This window comes from Macrosteles quadrilineatus, unplaced genomic scaffold, assembly GCF_028750875.1.
Source record: "Macrosteles quadrilineatus isolate MER2022 unplaced genomic scaffold, UCM_ALF_1.0 Scaffold_32__1_contigs__length_1466915, whole genome shotgun sequence".
NCBI classification, from domain to species: Eukaryota; Metazoa; Arthropoda; class Insecta; order Hemiptera; family Cicadellidae; genus Macrosteles; species Macrosteles quadrilineatus.
In genome coordinates this window covers 1,092,372-1,100,356 of record NW_026542625.1, presented here as the reverse complement: position 1 = coordinate 1,100,356, position 7,985 = coordinate 1,092,372, and positions in this window count along the sequence as shown.

Here is a 7,985-nt window from a genome sequence, read left to right as displayed (position 1 = left end):
TTAAGTATTGAAACAAATCTATATTTTTAAAACCGAAATAGATAGAAATATTCTGTTTGTGGCAATAGTTGTTAACAAAGGTTCCGCAATTTTTTACATCAAAAATATTTTTAACCCCCCTAACAGGATAGAGGGTAGGGGGTGACTTATTTTTTCAAATAGCAACCCCTATTGAGTGCCCCTCATTTTGAAGGGTTTTTTAAAAGAAAAACAATGACGCAAACCCGAGGTATATATTTCACCCCTAGCCAAAATGGCGGATATTCCAAAATGGGTGTTTTTTATAAAAATTTAATTTTTGAATACCCGCCATTTAGGCTAGGAGTGAAATATCTACCTTGGGTTTGCGTCATTGTTTTTCTTTTAACAAACCCTTCAAAATGAGGGGTCACTCAATAGGGGTTGTTATTGAAAAAAATGAGTCACCCTCTACCCACTACCCTGTTAGGGGGGTGTTCGGATTTCAAAATACAGATTTATTTCAATTATTTGTAAAATTGGTGTTTTTTTTTACATACAGTAAATCATATTTTGGAATGTCTGCCATTTTGGATAGGGGTGAGATATCCACCTCAGATTTGCTTCATTGTGTTTCTTTTGACAAATCCTTCAAAATTAGGGGTCACTCAATAGGGGTTGCTATTTGAAAAAAATGAGTCACCCCCTACTCACTACCCTTTTAGGGGGTAAAAAAATATTTTTGATGCGAGAAATTGCGAAACCTTTGTTTACAATTATTGCCACAAACTGAATATTTATATCTATTTTGGTTTTAAAAATACAGATTTGTTTCAATACTAAATTTACACACTGTATATATACAGTCAATGTGGAGATGTGAACATTATCACCTGATAATATTTATTATTTGATTTGTTTGTAAATATTGTATTTGCTCTTAACTAAAACATGGTTGTAATTTTGAATGAATAAAAGCCATACCTTTGGTTTACTAAGTCTTTCTTACAACAATTTGATTCATTCATTGATAAACTCAGTTAGTGCTACATTACAATGGAGAGATTCCTTAGACCAGACAAATTGCAAATTGACCCGGAATCACTGGTTACAAACATTCGAAGACTTTCTAACCATGACAGAATTCGTTGAAGACAAGGACAAACTGAAACTACTAACTAATCGATTGTCTTTTACTACTTATAGATTTGTCAAGGAATCTGAAACTTACCAAGACGCTTTGAGAGTTCTTAACTCAATTTACATCAAACAAAAGAATGAAATATTCTCAAGATATTTAGTAATGACTAGAAAACAGCAACAAGGTGAGACTATTGACAAATATGTGTCGGAACTGAAACTTTTGAGCCAAGATTGGGTTTTTGAAGCTGTTAATGCGATTCAATACAGGGATCACTACATTCGTGATGCTTTTATCAATGGCTTAGCCTCGTCATACATACGACAGAGACTATTTGAAAATCAAACTTTAGACCTAGCTGAAGCAGTGGAACAGTCTAGAGCTCTTGAAATGGCTCAAGCTCAAGTCGAGAGCTATCCAAAATCTATGTACGGAATGCAAACTTGTGCAACAAATGAATTGGCAAAGCAAGCTTGTCAGTACGAATTCCCACTACAACAAAAGGAAGAAGCGACTGTTTCCGCTATTAAAAATGTTGATGGCAAGTTTATTTTTGTGGGCATGACAGACACTCTAGAGATCGCTGTCCAGCCAGAGAAGCAACTTGTGGGAAATGTAACAAGACAGGGCATTATGCGAGAGTCTGTAAAAGTAATCCAACTCAACATTTTAAAGTAAAGCAGAAGAAGTCTAGTACATCAGCTGCACTATAATAGCAACAACACATAATACATCTGTATTGAAGGACTCTACAGTTGAAGCTAAAGTGAATGGCCTGAAAGCAAATTGCTTAATAGACACCGGGAGTACATCAAGCTTTGTAAACTTGAAGTTTGTTCAGTTAAACAAAATTAAAATGTATAATGAAAGTGGACAAGTATCACTAGCTGCTTCTAATATGAAATCAAACGTCCACGGGTTTGTTAAAATCAACCTAAATCTGTTGAATCACAATTACAACAATTTTAAGTTGACTGTTCTTGAAGATCTTTGTACTGACGTGCTTATCGGACATGATATCATGAAACTCCACTCAAATATACAGGTTTGGTTTGGAGGTAAGAAACCTCCTCTGTTGGTGAGCTCCTGTGCCAAAGTTGAACCACCCAAACTATTCTGCAATTTAACTCCAGATTGTAAGCCAATAGCCACAAAATCACGACGTTACTCAGATGAAGATATGCAATTTATAAAACAAGAAATGGAAAGACTACAGACTGAGGAGATCATTGAACCTAGTTCGTCACCTTGGCGTGCACAAGTGTTGGTTGTTACAAACGACAAAGGGAAGAAGCGACTGTGTGTAGACTATTCGCAAACGATAAACAAATTTACTCTGTTAGACGCCTATCCCTTACCAAACATAGATGATCTAGTATCCACTGTAGCGACGAACAAGGTTTTTAGTGCCATTGATCTAAAGCAAGCATACTATCAAATACCAATTTCTGACAAAGAGAAGAAGTACACTGCTTTTGAGGCTGCTGGTCGTCTTTTTCAATTCAGAAGAATCCCATTGGCGTAACCAACGGGGTGGCATGTTTTCAACAGACCATGGACCAAATCATTAGAAAAGAAAAACTGAATGGAGTGTATGCCTATCTGGATGATTTGACCGTATGTGGAAAGGATCATGATGAGAATCTAAGAACATTTTTAGATGCTATAACTAAGTATGGACTTGTAATCAACAACGAAAAAAGCAAGTTCAACCAGTCTTCAATAACCTTGTTGGGACATTTAGTTTCCCATAACTCTATTCGACCTGATCCAGATCGGCTAGAATCTCTACTGTCACTTCCTGTGCCCAAAGACCAAGTTTCACTAAAGCGAGTCCTAGGATTTTTCGCTCACTATTCAAAATGGATACATCAGTTTTCTGATAAAATAAGAAACCTGACACAAGTCAATTCTTTTCCTTTGTCACAGGAAGCAGTTGCAGATTTTGAAGCCCTCAAACTTGACATTGCAAACTCAGTACCTAATTACTCCTAGGAATGGGCAAGAGCCACTGGTAGTGGAGACTGACGCATCTGACATAGCCGTGGCAGCAACTTTGAGTCAAGATAATCGGCCAATTGCTTTTTTCTCACGGACTCTAAACAAATCTGAGAAGCTGTATTCAGCTGTTGAAAAAGAAGCCGTTGCCATTGTCGAAGCCCTTCGAAAATGGAAATCATTTCTTATCGGAAGAGACTTCAGATTATACACGGATCAGCAAGGTTTATCATTTATCTTTGACAAGCGGCATACAAGCAAAATCAAGAACGATAAAGTTATGAGATGGCGACTAGAGCTAACACCTTATCAATATGAAATAGTGTACCGACCTGGTAGGGAGAATGTAAAAGCAGATACGCTCCCTCGGGCATGTGCGGTTCGCTGGGATAATGCCAAGTTGTTTGAATTACACAAATCTTTCTGCCATCCGGGAGTCACTCGAATGTTTCATTGGATTAGAACTAAAAATCTAAATTACACTCTGGATGATGTAAAAAGGATGACGTCAGCTTGTCAAACATGTGCAGAAGTGAAGCCAAGATTTCGCCAATTCCAAGGCAAATTGATAAAGGCAACCACTCCCTTCGAACGTCTAAATATTGACTTTAAGGGCCCTCTTCCATCAACAACCAGAAACCGTTACCTTTTAACCATGGTGGCAGGGCCGATTTACCGAATAGGCACGGTAGGCACGTGCCTAGGGCGCGAGGCAATTGGCTTTTTTGGGGGGCGCCAAAAATTTGGAAATTAAAAAAAAAATCGTGGTAGTATTTGCATGATATCGCGGTAAACTTCTGATAACCACTCGCGGCCGTGTAGGCATCGTAATCGTCTCCCGCGTTTGCAGCAAGATTCTAACTATTTTCTGCAGTCAGGTCGTTTGGACATAAAATTATCGTCTTCCATGATCGAGGCAATATAAGAACGTATCCCGCAGTCGTGAGGAGATTATTATCATCTACCACAAATGAGGCAAAATTCTGATATTTTCCCGCGGTCGTGAGGACATTATCATCGTCTTCCGTGATCGCGGCAATATTCTGATCATCCCTCGTGGCCGTGTAGAAATAGTTATTATATCTCCCGCGGTCCTGTAGATATCGTACGTATCCCGCAGTCATGAATCCATGGTAATCGTCTCCAGCGATTGCGGCAAAATTTTAATCATGTCCTGCAGTTTTGTGGAGATCATCATCGTCTTCCACGATCGCGGCAAAGTTCTTGAGGTTTCCCGCGGTCGTGTGGACATCAATCGTCTTCTGCGATCGCAAAAATTCTGATCATCCCTCGCGGCCGTGTGTAGACATTTATTATTGTCTCCCGCGGTCACGGAAACGTCACTGTTGTCATGCGCGATCACGGAAACGTCACTGTTGTCATGCGCGATCACGGAAACGTCACTGTTGTCATGAGCGATCACGGTAAATTGAAAACTCCAGGTAGGAATACAAAATTCACGGTTCAAAGATCTCCCGCAGGATTCCCGGATTTCCCGGTCGATATAGACTACACCCTGTTATATACAGGGTGGCTGAAAAGTAACTTGCACCCCCACTTAACTTTTCAACCATTTGAGATATTTGAAATCGGTTTGCGGCAACCTTCTTAGATATGACGGGCTACAATAATTATGGTCAATTTTGAAAATTTTGCCCTTAGGGGTAGCGGGGGTAGGGGATAGCTAAAAATTTTCAAAAGCAAGTATAGTCGAGTTTGGTATCATTTTGTAGGTCTTGATGAAACATAACAATTAACATAAAGAAAATAGAAATCGGACCATTAATAACAAAATGGCAGCTAAAAATGATTGAGACAATGGTTATTCAAAGTAATTTTGCGCTGCCATTTTGTTATTAATGGTCCGATTTCTATTTTCTTTATGTTAATTGTTATGTTTCATCAAGACCTACAAAATGATACCAAACTCGACTATACTTGCTATTTGAAAGTTTGAGCTACTCCCTACCCCCGCTACCCCTAAGGGCAAAATTTTCAAAACTGACCGTGATTATTGTAGCCCTTCATTTCCAAACAAGTTGCCGCAAACCGATTTCAAATATCTCAAATAGTTAAAAAGTTAGGGTGGGTGCAAGTTAATTTGTTTGCCACCCTCATGGTTATTTGGATTTGAAACGTTTTAGGGCGCCATTTTGTTATTAGTGAGCCGATTTTGGTTTTCTTTATGTTGATGTTCATGTTTCGTCAAGACCTATAAAATGATACCAAATTTGACTATACTTGTCATTTGAAAATTTTTAGCTGCCTCTTACCCCCGCTACCCCTAAGGGCAAAATTTTCAAAATTGACCATAATTATTGTAGCCCCTCATATCTAAGAAAGTTGCCGCAAACCGATTTCAAATATCTCAAATGGTTGAAAAGTTAAGTGGGGGTGCAAGTTACTTTTCAGCCACCCTGTATATATTGCAAAGGGGCGCTACTATTAGACGTGCCTAGGGCGCTGACAGGGTCAAAAACGGGCCTGCATGGTGGATGAGTATTCTCATTTTGTATTTGCTTACCCCTGTAAGGACATTAGTTCAGCAACAGTTATCAGATGTTTTTCAGATCTATTTTTTATGTTTGGAGCCCCGTCCTTTGTACATTCAGATAGAGGTTACTCTTTCATGTCGCGAGAGCTGACGGACTTTCTTCACAAGTACGGAGTAGCTACAAGTCATACGACACCTTATAACCCTACAGGGAACTCTCAGCTTCAATGGAACAATATAGCGAACCATCCTACTAGCTTTGAAAAACCACAACCTGCCAGTTGCTGCATGGGAAGAAGTATTACAGGAGGCTCTTCACTCAGTCAGATCTCTTTTATGCACTGCGACAGACAAACTGCACACCGCACGAAAGATTCTTTATACATAGCAGAAGATCTACCAATGGAGACTCCTTACCATCTTGGCTATCCGCTCCTGGTCCTGTCCTGCTTAGAAAGTTTGTAAGATCTAATAAATATGATGACCTTATGGAGCCAGTTCAACTTTTGGAATCAAATCCACAGTACGCTCTCGTCAGAAGAAGATATGGGTCAGAATCACAAGTATCCCTGAGACATCTTGCACCCGCTGGCCTACCTCCTGGTGATCTACCTCATGAAGACAACACTACTGAGAGAGAGATTGTTGAAAATATAAATTCAGGCATTGACCACAAGGATTTAGTAGGATTCTAAGGCCTTTATGGGATTGTTCTAAGAGTGGTTGGGGTTCGAGTCTTCTCTTCTCACCACTTGAGGACTGTCAAGCTCAAATATTTCTACCCCCCGAAAAGGAGGCCCATGGCCCATGTATAAAGATTAAAGAACCAAAAGAAAAAAAGATTGGATAGCAGTTTTGCGTTTTAAGTGTTGGTTTTATGTTTTTGGTATATTCTCTTTAAGAAATTGAGTGAGTCTATGAGTTCTTTGTATATTTTGATGTAATTAATTCTGAAAAGAGCTTGTTGTAGTAGGAGCTGTTGCATTTCTGGATTATCTTCTTTGTTAGTTTTAGACATATATTACTGGTGGATTCGTGTGCCGGACATTCAATAATTAATTAATTAAATGTTGTACTGATTACTTGTAGCCCATAGTTGCAGCTCAGACAGAGTTGCGTAAAATATTTCTTAATAAAGAATAGAGATTTGTTTACAGCATGTCCAAAACGTAGTAAACAGTTCGTAATGTCGGTTTTTTTAAATTTTAAATCGGTTAATGCTTTTGACTTCAGTTCAAAATGTTAAGTAAAATGATACCAAACAATATATTTTTGCTTGTAAAATGTAGAAGTTACAAATATTTTTATACCATTTCTTTTTATAATAATTTCGTATTTGGACTCATTTTTCACGGAATTATTACTAACACTAAGCATTTTACTGTATATCTAACGTAAAACGATTTGCTATTTGGAGGTATCATACAACAACATAATGTTAATATTTCTAGATCGAAGGGGATCGGGGCTTTTGGGCAATTAGTGTGATGGTGAGTGTGCGTGCGTGAGTCGGGTCACTCGCTGGTAGGGCCGAGCTCCAGCCGCTTTCAGTTAAAAATCAGCCTATATGGTATTAGTTAGTAAGTATAGTACAGTTCGGCTAAAGTTTCTGTGCGCGCGACCAGATCTAGTTGGGTCTGGGCGTCTAGGCGTTGGGATTGGTGGGGGGGGGGGGTTCGCGGGGGTACGTTTGTGAAAACATTTGTGTCTTGCTACTCACTCGCCCCCAGAACTGCCAATAGCCATTACCATAGATAAAACCATGTTTTATCTATGATAAAACATACGAGTATGTTTTATCTATGCCAGTACCGAGATAGTTTATTCTTTTAGTTTATTATTTAGTATATTCACGTCATCAACTGGCAACTAGAAGACAGGAACGAGGAGAAAATATTAATCAGTATCTTCGAAAACTCAAAGAACTTAGTAAAGCATGCAACTTTAAATCTGTCACTGCTAATGAAAATCGTAACGAGTACATAAGAGACGCTTTCATTCGAGGATTAATGTCAATATCACAGTCCATTCGACAAAGACTTCTTGAAAATCTAACTTTAACTCTTGAAGCAGCTTATAATCAAGCCATTACTTTGAAATCAGCTGAAAATCAGGCGGTTTCATATAATTCAAGAACATGTTTCTCAGTCAACTCCTAAAAATGTTGATGTTACTGATACAAATGTTTCTCAGGCAGCTTCTGATTCGTCTTCAAACCAATTATCCTCGTTAAGAAGAGAAAAATGTTTCTTTTGTGGACGGTCACGACACTCTCGAGCCAACTGTCCTGCCAAAGACTCGGCATAGATAGGTACCAGGTACCAGGATCCAAACCATAGACTAACCAACACAAGTAGACTTCTCATCCCATTGTAAATTTTGAAGCTTTTTTCA